At 44.0% G+C, this 14539-nt stretch overlaps 1 protein-coding gene across 1 annotated transcript in view; it reads right to left on the bottom strand.

Annotated features, from left to right (window-relative positions):
• The window catches only part of LOC127436808 (membrane-associated guanylate kinase, WW and PDZ domain-containing protein 2-like), a 383618-nt gene that overhangs the window by 268827 nt on the left and 100252 nt on the right, over nt 1–14539 (bottom strand). The gene's annotated exons all lie outside the window — the stretch shown is intronic.

Raw genomic sequence — 14539 nt, 5'->3', positions numbered from 1 at the left:
CATCTTATTCCTACAGAGGAATAAAATGACTTGGCATCAGAACACATGACGGTGCAGGGATTCCCATAGGGTCTTTCCAATTGTATATGTACACACACTCACACACACAAACACAGTCACACGTTATCATCATTGTTACGTCCAATGATAAAATGGGGAGGGGCATCTCTCAAAAATGATCCTTTAAGAAAAGTACAAAGAGGTTCAAAAATTGGATTTTGCCAACACCGATAACTAAGATGGTAGAAAAGGCTGATAACTGATTAATTAGTCAGTAGTTTATATACACCAATCAGCCACAACATTAAAACCGCCTGCCTAATATTGTGTAGGTCCCCCTCGTGCCACCAAAACAGCACCAACCCGCATTTCAGAATAGCATTCTGAGATGATATTCTTCTCACCACAATTGTACGTAGTGGTTATCTGAGTTACCGTAGACTTTGTCAGTTCAAACCAGTGTGGCCATTCTCTGTTGACCTCTCTCATCAACAAGGCATTTCCGTCCACAGAACTGCGCCTCACTGGATGTTTTTTGTTTTTGGTATCATTTGGATTAAATAAATTGGTGTGAAAATTGGCTTTTTTGGATTGTTTGAAAAATGTATGCTCTGGAATTTGAAATACTCCTCCAAGGGATTTCATGTTATGTTTCATGTCATGTTCACCATCGAGGTACAGTGAAGCCAAAAGTCTGGGAAAGTGATTTGGTGCCTCTTTGTGTTGGTATGACAAGGCGCCCCTCATAAGCCGACCCACAGGCTTCTGGTGGGAATGTAGCTCTGCAGGAATGATTGTAGGTAAGCTGGGGCAGACCCAGTGACTGTTCTGTCTGCCAACATCAGAGCCTTTAACTTGATACATGCAGAAACCAGCAGCCAGTGTAGAGAGACAAGGAGTGGTGTAACATGCACTCTCTTGGGTTCGTTGAAGACCAGACATGCTGCTGCATTCTGGATCACTTGCAGAAGCCTAATTGCGCATGTAGAAAGGCCGGCTAAAAGAGCATTACAATAGTCCAGTCTAGATATGACTAGAGACTGAACATGGAGTTGTGTGGCATGTTCAGGGAGGAAGGGTCTTATTTTCCTTATGTTGTAGAGTGCAAATCTACATGATTGGGCTGTTTTTGAGATGTGGTCAGTAAAATCGAGTTGGTTTCCACCCCTGATCCATAGCAGGAAAACAAAGAAACAAACCAATTTTCTAGTCCACCTTTACAAACCACCACTACAAACAACTCCAAATCCAAGTACCAAATCTATGTACTGTATGTAAAATAGGGTGTATTGATATATAACAAAATGGGTTATGTATGTTATGTTGACTTTGCTGCAAATAGTGAGTGTGAATAAGGGTGTTGAATAGGGAGTAAATTATGGTCAATGCTATATTAGGTAGTCGCTCTAGGTCACTGTACATGGGAATTATCCAGATCATGTGCAGCTCCCACTGGTTGTGTGGGTGACAGACCCCACACGCGCCCCCAGCCAGAAAACAAAAGTCCCCACACAACGCACCACCACAGTAACCTGCATCCACTAGAACAGGACTAAGGGGTCCTCCCTCCACCCACCTCTCAGGGATGAGCACCGTCTCCGGGTCACTTCGGTTGGTGTGGCCAGCACCACTGGTACTGGGGTGAGGTCTACTGCCGGTGCTAGATGTGTCTAGGCTTTTATCTTATAACATATTTTACTACACAGATTGCTCCTTCCCTCAAGGATCACTGCAACCAGTGTGGCCCGCACCACTGCTGCTGGGGTTTCTGATGTACAGAACTCTGGTATTCCAAGAGTTATGTCTCTAGAAGGTGGATTTAGGTTTGTGAGGAGTTATAGATGCAAGTTTGAAGGCAGTGGTTCATTCCCGTTGCAAAGAGCGGGGGCCTAAGCACCCCAAGGACAAATCCGCAGACCAGTACCCGGGCAACCCCAGCAGGAACACACATACCCCAGACCCATACAACGCACAGCAGCCCGAGGTCATCAACAGTCAATGCCGTCATTTATGTAGTTGTAGTTGAGCAGTTCACGGGATAAAAGTTAATTTTACAACTTCAATAGGCCATTAGTGGACCTGTTGAAATTCTAGTATTTTTTTTTTAACTAATGTATTGGTAGTGATTTGTAGGTGCTTTGGCGTATGTAAATTGGTGTTAATTTGTAGTGTAAGTGCTAATGTAATATAACATACCTTCACAAACATACCCATATACAAATCTTTTAAAAAAAGAATGTCAGTAGAAATGTACAGTCAATAATTAAAGTATTTTTTTTCTTGTCCTTACTATGATGGGCACAGACATTGAGGCTACAAGAGTCCAAAACAAATAAAGATGCAGATCCAATAAAAACCAGAAAAAAATTACACAGTGGGACTTTTAGCTCTATATTTATTTACTTAATAAATAAGCCTTTTATAGCCTATACTTTCACCAGATGAAGGGGTTTGTAAATGTATATTTCACCAGATAAGGTTTAATGAGGAATAAGGTTTATTATTATTCACAAGACTTGAACATTGAGGTGCCGATGTATGTGTTGATGGGGCACATTTCCATATAGTTGCATTTTTCTTTGCATGCCCTCGCTTCAATTTAGAACACTTGATTATCTCATCAAAATTACTAAATTTGCATTGAAGTGAGGATAAAAATATGTATAAATATTGTCAATGATGAAAGATTTAGAAACAGAAAATCCCCATGTGATTCTTTTTATTTAATCTCTAGAGGCTGCTGATATACTTTAAAACCAATGCCTTCTTACTATAGAATCCTCCAGCACCAGCCACAGAGGAACACAGAGGAATAAAAAATAATAAATAAACCTGTGGGCATGCCGATAACTGATAGTTCCAAAAAGTGACTATTGACACCAATTAATCTGTAAAATAGATATCGGTCTACCCCTAGTACAAAAGCTATTTCATTGTTCAAATAAAAATTAATTTCCATTGAACATGGACTGGATCTGTTGAACACATGGCAGGCCAAAATTTTAAGAGAGCCACAATGAAAGAAAAATGCAAAAGATAAACAAAAAAAATAAAAAATAAAAAATAAATAAATAAATAAATAATTGTTTTTAGAAAAATAAAGAAATATAACATTACAATTGATGTGGGGGGGAAAAAAAGATTATTTTACAATTCTAAAACATTTTGGCACTTTTGTTTTTAACAACAGAACTCACATTTTTCATGTTATAATAGAACAAAACACATATTATGCATAATCGACATGCTTTACTTTTTCGGATTTTATTTAATTTGCCAGATTTTTTTTTTTTTTAGATTATGCGTAGAATAAATTATCATAAACTTAATACAATACAATATTTTTGTAATTAATTATAAATAAACCATTGGGTTTTCATATTGGCACTTTCATGCTTATGAACAATATGCTGATGATTTTAATTTGGTCAGTAATTGGCTGAAAAATATCAGTCCCCAATACAGTGCATATCTAGTTCCTAAACATTTTGACCAGTTTTTGACCAATACATTTCCATGACTTTTCTTGTCCTTTGTGATTTCTGGGAACTACTTTTTAATTTAATTTAATTTATCTTTTTTCAGACTTGCTAGTGAATCACTTAGACCGATCTGTGAACCATTTCGACAAGTTAAATTAAAAGAACCTACTCAAAATTCGGACATTACTATGGTTCTGCTATGCACAAGCTCTGACCAAGAGCAATATTTAGGTGATGAAACATTTTAAAGCAGACAATAAATATAAAAAATATATATTCACTATAGAAATTGTCATGATTTTTTCCTGGCCTGGAAAACATAATTTTGAAATTCCCTGATATTTTGAGGTTTTCCATGTCCTTGGGAATCCTGATTCCCCTTAATCTTTCAGAGAAACATTCCAGCAAATGTTTTTTTCAATATACAATAAGTCAAAAGCAAAACTTTCACAGCAAAGCCTATACCCTAAATGGGCTAGTTCACCAAAAAATGAAAATTTGTGCATGCACATACTCAAACTTGTATTTATGTTGCTTTTGGTTACGAGATACACAAAAACTGATGGCATTTGGAGTCACCAAATTTGGTGGGGCATTTGAGTATGCATGTGTGAATGAGATTTGAGAGCTCCAGCGAAGGGGACGTTTTTCAGAAAATAACAACTTAAATTTAAGTCTGTTCCATACACAAAGCTATCGTATGGCTTCAGCAGACTTCAATTAATGTGCACAAGTTGAACTGACTTCTTTTGTGGTGCTTTTTTGTCCTTGAGCTTGACAACCTCAATCCCCATTCAATTCTAATGTATGGAAAAGAGCAACCAGGACATTATGCAAAATTTCTCCTTTTGCGTGCAACATATAAGAGAACATCATGCAAATTTAAAGGGACATGTATAATTTAAGTTATAATCACAAAATTTAGACACACACAAGCTGACTGAAAAGCAAGGCATCACCTTTCATGTGTCATCAAAGAGTATGATGAGAGTACCGAAAAGACATCATACAAACTAATTGTGTTTATCACTGTGTTTCAAAAAGCACTGACCCTTAGACTTCCATGCTTAAAACACACACACACACACACACACACACACACACACACACACACACACATGACAATCACGCTCTCACACACAATTATAGTTCAAGAAAACCTCTGGTTAACAATCAAAGTACGTGTTAAAATGAAACACAGACAGCTCTGTCTGGCTGACACAAAACAGTATATTAGTGTCAAATGAACAAACAAATTGATTAGTCTCTCTCTCTCTCTCTCTTTCTCTCTGTCTCTCTCTCTCACACAAACAGCTCCTTGGAGAGAAATAAATCAAGACTGCAGACCCTGAAGTCTCGTTCAAATCCCACACACACGCAATTCATAAGTCGACTCACAGAGCCCAGTGGAAAGGCACATCTCTTGTAGTGTTCAGCCAGATGTTGCAGACGACGTTTGAGTGTCTGTGAGTGTGTGTGAGTGTGTGTAGTCCAGGTCTTCACAGGTCTGCGGCTACTGTGTGCAGGTTTCCAGCAGCATGAGATGGGTTCAGTGCTACAAGCTGTCTCTCTGCAAGCTGCCGTAACAGAGACTGCCACGCTGCAGTGACCAGAGAGAGAGAGAGAGAGAAAGAGAGAAGAGCGCTGGGATGCTGCAGAAGGAACGTGCTCTGACAGTGGAACCCTATCACAAAGCTCTCTCACCCTCTGTGTCCAACAAGGGTGATGGGAAGTGATTCATCGCCCTCTAAGGGTGCACTGGAGATGTGCAGCATAAATGAATTGGATTTCACAACTAGAGCGGTGCTTGTCTGTGCAAAACTCACTTCCACAATGCTAGTGGCTGCTAGGGTGTTCTGGGTGGTTTCTAGGTGGTTATGTACTGGATCAAGTCAAAAGAGCCCACTCTGAAGTGTATGTCACTCCACTATCTAGATATGGATTGTGTTTACTGTGGTTTTGTTGTCCACTTTTGAGTTTCACAGACCAGAGACACTATCTACTTGCATTATACACAAAAACACTGTGAAGACTTCACCTTCACCTTAAAAAATCATCTTTGTGTTCTGCAGATGAAAGAAAGTCATACGGGGTTGGAACTACATAAGGGTGAGTAAATAATGACATATTTTCTTTTCATTTTTGGGTAAACTATTCCTTTATTGCTTAGTGTAGGGGGTTTGTTCAAATCGCTAACCTTAAGGATGTGCAGTAGTAATAGTGATGCTTGGCTTAGCAAGCTGAAATGAATATCATTTATGAATGTAAAACATGTAGAATTAAATATAATTTAGAACACTTTTAGAGGCTCAAAATGTACATTCAAGACAATGTTCTCCAGATAAAGTAATACATCATAACCAAAAGAAACATAATCAAAAGAAGACAAGTGTTTGACTTTGACAAACCCTGCAGGCTGTACATCAGCCACACACACACACACACACACACACACACACACACACACACACAGACAGAGAAAATGTGTTCCCATATCCACATCCCTGGAGCTATTAGATTGCCTGGAAGGTTGGAAATGTCCCTCCCAGCCAAAAATCAAAGTGTTGCCCAGACACCTTGTATCCATTTTTGAGCATTTTTGAGTTATTCGCCAAAACCGAAACACTTTACAACACACACACACACACACACACACACACACGTTGGTACAGCTATCATTATGAGGACTCTCCATAGACATAATGATTTTTATACTGTACGAACTATAGATTCTATCCCCTAACCCTACCCCTAAATCTAACCCTCACAAAAAACGTTCTGCATTTTTACATTTTCAATAAAACATAATTTAGTATGTTTTTTAAGTGATTTGAATTATGGGGACACTAGAAATTTCCTCATAAACAACATTTATAGCATAATACCCTTGTAATTACCAGTTTGTAACCTAAAAAAAAGTCCTCGTAAACCACTTAAACCTGCCCACACACACACACACACACACACACACACACACACACACACACACACACACACACACAGGCCTTAAAGACTGACTTAGCATTATTGTATATTTCAAATGATATTTCTATTCCATAGTTATGGTTCCCTATCTGTCACTCACTCGACATTGTGTCGATGTAGTGACACTAAGGGTCACTCCTGGGAGCCCCAAACACCTATACTTTTTTGAAAAAAGGCCAATGGGAATTAGTGAGTGGAATTTTCATGCCACTCTCCCGGACATAGGGTATAAAAGGAGCTGGTATGCAACCACTCATTCAGATTTTCTCTTCGGAGCCGAGTGGTTGAATTCAGTGCACTGAATACAATTCCTCCAAATTCACCTCGTAAAACTGCTGGATTTACGGTGAGTTTCAGCAGCTTCTCCCCCTCTGTGCCTGTGGAGTGCAGAGAACGCCCCTGGGTGCTTTGGCAGAGCAAAAAATGAGAGTATATTCTAAAAGAGTATATTTTCATTCACAAAAAGAGCGACACACACGGAACGTCTTTATAAAAATGTCTTTCCGTTTGTGTGTTATTCCTGGTTGCGGTCGTTATCTCTCCGCTTCTGACAGCCACAATCATTGTCTTATGTGTCAGGGCACTGCCCACATGGAGACATTGTTTGCGGTTGGGTCATGTCCTCATTGCGAGAACATGACCATGGCAACGTTACGGTTGCGTGGAGCGTGGAGCCGATGGGGTGGCTTGCTTTCGAAAGCAAACCACCCCAGCAGCTCCACGCACCGGTCCTTCTACCTACGGGTTTGAGGCCGTGTCGGTTAGCACTGGGGGGGATTTGGGGACATCAATGGGACCACCTTTGCCCCGGTCGGGCACTCGGACGAGACCGCCGGCTCGTCTCAGGGCGAGTTTGACCTCTTGTTCGGAGCCCGGGAAGACGATAAGTTATCGAGCACAGCATCAGAGAGTGGGCTCATCCAGTCGGATGCAGAGGCTTCGGCTGGACTTCCTCTTTCGGGAATGGTCGCTCGATGGTGGAGCGGCCAGGGGGTATTCGGTGATCCTCCAGGTGGATAAGGCGCTCGCAGTGCACTTGTGTCCACAGACCGACGCCACCTGGAGCGGGCACCCGAAGCTCCCATCCAGGGTCTGTAGGTTTACGTCATCCCTGACGACTAGGGACGAGATTCCTCCTCCCCCCTCCTCAGCCAATCTTATGGTGGGCGGCAGGAGCCAGGTAAGTGCTTCGATGTCCCTGGACTCAGCAAGGCCACGGGGCTCGAGTCCCCTCGGCGTGGCACCTCAAGCTCCACCCTGCCGCGAGGCCCCACCTGCCGGTACGTCTGACATGATCATTCCCTTGGTCCCCCTCGCCCGGAGTTTGGGCACGTGGCTTTCACTTTCCAACCCGTCGCGATGGCTGACACGGACCGTCTGACTCGGCTACGCGATTCAGTTCACCAGGCGCCTGCCCAGGTTCAGCGGCGTCCGCTTCACCTCGGTGAAGGGCGAGAATGCCGCTAACTTGTGTGCGTAGATCGCGACCTTTCTGCGCAAGGGCGCGATAGAGCCTGTCCCTCCAGCCGAGATGAAGAAAGGGTTCTACAGCACTTACTTCATCGTACCGAAGAAAGGCGGTGGGTTGCGACCAATCCTGGACCTGCAAGTACTGAAACAGGCTTTCCACAGACTCCCGTTCAAGATGCTGATGCAAAATCGCATTCTAGCGAGCGTTCGGCATCAAGATTGGTTTACGGTAGACCTGAAGGACGCGTACTTCCACGTCTCGGTCTTACCTCGACACAGACCCTTCCTGCGGTTTGCCTTCGAAGGCCAGGCGTACCAGTACAAGGTCCTCCCCTTCGGCCTGTCCTTGTCCCCTCGCGTCTTCACGAAGGTCACAGAGGCAGCTCTTGCCCCACTAAGGGAAATGGGCGTCCGCATCCTCAACTATCTTGACGACTGGCTAATCCTAGCTCACTCTCGAGAGTTGCTGTGCGCACACAGGGACCTTGTGCTCCGGCACCTCAGCCGACTGGGGCTTTGGGTCAACTGGGAAAAGAGCATGCTCTTTTCTCGTTTGGTGTTGGACTCAGTCTCGATGACGGTGCGCCTCACGAACGAGCGCGCACAGTCGGTGCTGAACTGTCTGAAGGTGTTCAGGCGGAATGAAATGAAAAATTTTCAGAGGCTCCTGGGGCATATGGCATCCTCAGCGGAGGCTTTCCTTCCTGCAGGAGAGGCTGGAGGGGTGGCTGTCCCCCTCCATCTTGAAGGTGTATGTAGCCGCTGTTTAGGCTCATCACGATGCAGTAGATGGTAGGTACTTGGGGAAGCATGACTTGATCATCAGGTTCCTGAGAGGCGCTAGGAGGTTGAATCCCTCCAGACCGTGCCTCGTCCCCTCGTGGGACCTCTCTGTAGTCCTTCGGGGTCTACGGGGAGCTCCCTTTGAGCCCTTGGAGTCAGCTGAGCTTAAGGCATTCTCTTTGAAGACCAGGGCTATGTGCCCAAGGTTCCCACGACCCCTTTTATGGATCAGGTGATGAACCTGCAAGTGCTGCCCCAGGAGGAGGCAGACCCAGCCTTGGCATTGCTGTGTCCGGAGCGAGCTTTACGCATCTATTTTGATCACACGCAGAGCTTTAGAAGCTCCGAGCAGCTCTTTGTCTGCTTTGGTGGACAGCTGAAAGGAAGCGCTGTCTCCAAACAGAGGATCGCCCACTGGGTCATTGACGCCATCGGGATGGCATATCAGGCTCAGGATGTGCCACCCCCTGCGGGGTTACAAGCCAACTCTACCAGAAGGGTGTTGGCCTCCTGGGCCCTGGCCAGTGGCGCCTCTTTGGCAGACATCTGCAGAGCAGCGGACTGGGCAGCACCCAACACCTTTGCAAAGTTCTACAGTCTCTGGGTTGAGCCGGTCTCGTCTCGTGTATTGGCAGGCACGAGCAGGTAAGTTCCAGGACAGCTGGCCGGGTGTACTACTTGCGCATAGTGCCTTTCCCCTCCCTTGAGGTGAAGACGTGCGCTCTTGACTCCCAGTCATGTTCACAGACTGTGATCCCTGGATGATTTTCCTCCCTTAGCCCTCTGGCAGTTGAGTTTGCGGAGAAACTCACTGCCGGCCCAGTACGTGCACTAATGAGGCCCTGTACTGAGGTAGATTCTCCACATGTGCTGGTTCCCCGAAGGCAACCCCATGTGGTATCTTCCGAAAAATTGTTTCCCTGTCGGTAAACTGCATCTTCCTTGGGCAGAGGCCCCACTGCCCCTGGTCGCCATGCTTTGTAGAAACTCCTCCCCCTTTAGGTAGGACCTACCATGGGACCTCTCCACATGACATACTTCCGACAAGACTATGTAAGACCATGTGATGTATTCCACTCAAAAGAGGGGAAGGGAGATTATGTGATGGCCTGGTGCGCTGGCTACGAGGCACACAGCGGCCTGCCCATCACGCGCCGCCAGTTCACGTAACACAGTTCAGATAGTTGTGGCCTTTTGTATAGGGACCCCTAGTGTCACTACATCGACACAATATCGAGTGAGTGACAGATAGGGAACGTCATGGTTATTTTGTAACCTCCGTTCCCTGATTGAGGGAATGAGACGTTGTGTCTCTCTTGCCACAATGCTGAACTACCCGCTGAAATGGCCGGGACCTGGTCTCGGCTCCTCAGCACAAAACCTGAATGAGTGGTTGCATACCAGCTCCTTTTATACCCGTTTGTCCGGGGGAGTGGCATGCAAATTCCACTCGCCAATTCCCATTGGCCTTTTTTCAAAAAAGCAGAGGTGTCTGGGGCTCCCAGGAGTGACCCCTAGTGTCACTACATCGACACAACGTCTCGTTCTCTCAGGGAACGGAGGTTACGAAAGTAACCATGACGTTATCGACATTTATGTTTTTGGCAAAGAAATGGAATATAAAACTTTTATGGTAATTTTGTTGGCTTGACGAAGCCAGCATGCTGTTATTCTAAAAACTATTTTTTTTATTTATTTATTTTTTTTTAATTATTTGTATATATTTATATCCCAAAACCAAAACTTCTAACTCCTTCTACAGCTTTCGCGCTACATCCAACAAACTTTGCACAAACCTTCAGACTGTTCTAGAAGAGTGTGCTATCTCTTTTCTAAGTGATCAGACCTACGGTTTTCACACAGCGGACAATCAAAGATCTGAAAAATCCCATAGATTTCAGACAGAATGTTCAAATGGAATGCTTGATAATTCAAATTCCAACTGTCAAAAATTCTAATGTAAACAAACCCACAAAAGGCACAACATTCATGAATTCATAAACTGTAAGAGAGAACTTTGTTTGTGAGTAAAACTGTAGGAAGGAGGACATATTGGAAACATAAAATTTTAGGGCCTTTCACACTGGTGGTACTAAAGCCTGTTTTAGGTACGTTTTGCCCGGTCTAGTGCTTTCCGTTGCATTCGCACCTAAGGAACCATAGTTCCTCGAAGACGTTTAAGGGGACATTTTTAGCTCCTACTCCGAGGTAGACACTTTTGGGGCATATAGGGACTGTGGGAGGTGCTGCAGCCTGTGATTTGACAAAAACCTGCACTGCGAAAGGAGAGGAGCTCCACAGCCACAGTTAGCAAACAACTAGCTGCTAGCCTGCTACTGAGAGGATTGCGTTAATTTTACAATTCCCTTAACAGAAATAACATATAACAAACAAAGTATCCAAAGAGAGTCACCCATTTCACATGTGTGTATGTATGACTTCATGGGGAGACACGATTTGAGTTTATCGCATCTGTACTGTGAGACTATAAAACAAATAAAGTGATTTCTGGATTACTACATCGACTGTTTCCTGGGATGACAGACATAACCAATCAGATCGAGAGTGGGTAATTGAACTCTATTATACACGAAACCATCATTAAATCTAATTTACATTAGGGAAGTATTGTGTGCCTGTTACTGCATAGTTAACTTGCATCAAGACTTCTTTTTTAAGTCAATGAGTGAGTATTTCAGTACAATAATTTATGCTGAGTCATAAAAGCCTTTATCTTAAAAGTTCAAAATGTTGTCCGCTGAGTTCAGTGTGTGCTGCATGGTTAAACAGTTCTTTCGCTGCCTCGTCTCTCCTCTCATTCCGGCTGCAGCACGGAGCACCACACGCACGCCTCGCAACCTTCTGGCCCTGCCTGCCAGCAGGCTTTTCCCTGCCTCTCTAGGGCAGGGGAGGGGGACGAGGTGAGGGGAAAAATGAAACAAAAAAAAAAACAAAAAAAAGAGGAGAGGGAAAGGGCAAGGCGGAGCGACAGTGAGAAATAGAGAGAGAGAGAGAGAGAGAGAGAGAGGAGGGAGAGAAAAAAAATTGCTCGCCGGTTCCCAGACACGCTGTTGCCTGGTCCTCAATCACTCCTCCACCCTCTGGCGGACGACAGCCGCTCCTTCCCAAGTGGACCGGAGCCAGTCCTCCAACCCCTGGCAGATGGAACGCCCCTCCGTGTTTTGGCAGTGGCTACACCATTCCAGGCGGCAGGCAGCGAGCCCCTCCTCCCCTCGCGGATGGCAGCTGGTCCTCCGCATCCAGGCGGCTGGCAGCAACTCCTCCATCCCCCGGCGGATGGCCGCGGCTGCTCCTTTGGGTGGATGGCGGTGGCGAGGACTCCACAACAGCTCATCCCTCCTCTTTCCCGGGCTTCGGCACCAATGTAACAAGGTTGACATGGGAAATGAGGAGGCGGGAACCGGCTGAACAGTCAAAATAATATTGAATTTAAACAAAAAGACAGACACACACATGGCAGCTTCATGTGGCTCTCTCTCCCGAACTGCCGCATTCCGCTGCACTTATCCCTCTCCTCGGCTGATTAGCCCGATGGGGGCTGGACGTGCGTAGTCACGGCCCAGCCCCTCCCTCCTCCTTATCACACTAGGGCTGAAACAACTAATCGATAAACTGAAATCATTGACAATGAATTTCATTATTGATTTGTTGGATATATGTCGCAAGCACAGAGAAGCTCCATCAGTGACGGCACTTTGCAGCCTGGTGGAAAATGTGTTACATGATGAAACTCATTTGAAATACAACAGAGACAAGCTGAAGTGGAAAAAACATGACCCAAGTTGTCCAGCGCACAAGAGCACTTTATAAACACTTCAAAGAAGATCATAATAAGCATACAGTTTAATGTGGAGCGATTGCTGCATCAGGTGCGTTGAAAGAGTGATTGTTCCGTTTGATGCTTAAGAGTTGTTTCTCTCCAGCACATGACTTACATTGTATTGCTGTTTTCTGTTTTATAATGTATACATGTTATGAATTCAAAATCAGGCACTTATTTCCATGTATTCCGTAAAACTGTTTGTTTTTACCACATGCGAATCTCCGTTAAACTTCATTGAGTAAGCAAGCACGTGCTTCCACGTCAATCAAACCGATCGCAATGGAGAAAGGGAGCGCAATCATTTTGATGAAACTCGTGCAACATCATACCGCGCTTTCAGTTTCAATGTAATCAATTGTGCAGCTTTCATGGCTTTCATGCTGATGTCTCAGAGGTAAAAGTGTGCAGTTTAAACTGTTTTAGATCATTTCTCATCATGTGAGTGTATCTCATACAGTGAGCACCGGGATGAGACTTTTCAGCATGAGAGTGAATCTGCACTGTGTTTACAGATGACTGTACTATATTAAACTGTGTATATAATGCTGAATATAATGTATAATAATGTTAAGGGTCCTGATATTTGATCGTCCTGATAATGCCAAATGTAATGTCTGATTCCAGCAGTAAATTTATACCATAGCAAACATTATTTTACTGGATAAACATACACATATTTTGGAAAAGAATAGTTTAGAAAAATGTAATCAGCAACAAAAACATTTTAACACCTACAACATTAATTTAAAATACTTAAACTTTATGTAATCAGAGACTGTGTAAAAGCATATGTATCTAACATAACTGTGTATTTTTCAGCTGGGTAGAATTATTAATATTTCTATTCTGGTGTCACCATTGCCTTCTGCTGGGCTGATTTTTTTGTACCACTCCATCCCAGATGGATCATTTTACTCTTTAATGAACAGTACTTTTTGTTCTACAAAGTTTTACAAGTAATGAAAGGAACTATAAACCTTCCTTCCCTGCGTGTCGTAACACACTTCTCGACTAAATGGGAGTTGAAGAATTCTGCACATGTTTCCAAGTTAGATGTCCGATATAAAGTGTCATTCCGTTGCACTTTCCCCAGTTGAAAGTTGGAAATTCCGACTCTCCGAGTTGAATGGAACACTTCATGAATCAACAACAATACGGAGCATCGCGGCTTTCCTCAAATGAGCGAACACTTGGACACACACACACACACACACTTACGCACACATGCACGCACGCACACACGCATGCACACACACACACCAGAGGCACGTTCAATCTCAAAACGGCGTGCACCGTTTTGCTACGGTTTCTGGGTTGAACGACATGTTTCCTCGAAACGGTGTGAAACGGTGTGCAACGGGCTTTGAGGTACATTTTCTCTCGTTTGGTGGGTGTGTCAGAGGTGTTACCCAATCAGCAGCAATGTGTATATAAACCCCGCCGTATTAAAAAGGCAGTGCACACAATGGATCCAACCAAAGTCCTTTACAAATGTGTCCACTGCAGCTTGGTGTATGCAACAATTGAAGACATTAGAAGAAATGTTTGCCTTGTCATCCTGAAATGCGAGGCAAATACTGGATCACCATAATTAGGAACCACGGATTCCACATATCCCTTCTCTCGATTGGGATGTTCTCTACTATTCTGGATGGCAAGGGCAGTGACTGTAACATCAAGCATATTTTGTAGTATTAAACACGTATTTAAACCAATTTCATCGGGCTCTGAAAACTCTTCGAAAAGAACACAAAGAAAGGCCTTCTCAGCTGCCATAGTTGCAACGCTTGCATAACACAACAGGGTGTTCAACGCACCACCGTTTCCATGTAAATAAATTTTTTGCTACGTTTTGTCGGGGCTGAATGTGCTCCAGGCAGTATGGCAGTGGACTCAATGCGCTGAAGCAATGCATATACAGCAGGCGAGTGTTTCAGGCCCTTATAGCGCAGCTAAATGGAACAGAATGCAGTGT

Source organism: Myxocyprinus asiaticus, chromosome 47 (assembly GCF_019703515.2).
Source record: "Myxocyprinus asiaticus isolate MX2 ecotype Aquarium Trade chromosome 47, UBuf_Myxa_2, whole genome shotgun sequence".
Classification (NCBI taxonomy): domain Eukaryota; kingdom Metazoa; phylum Chordata; class Actinopteri; order Cypriniformes; family Catostomidae; genus Myxocyprinus; species Myxocyprinus asiaticus.
Note: the sequence above shows the minus strand (reverse complement) of the source record. Positions and strands in the feature narration are given on the sequence as shown.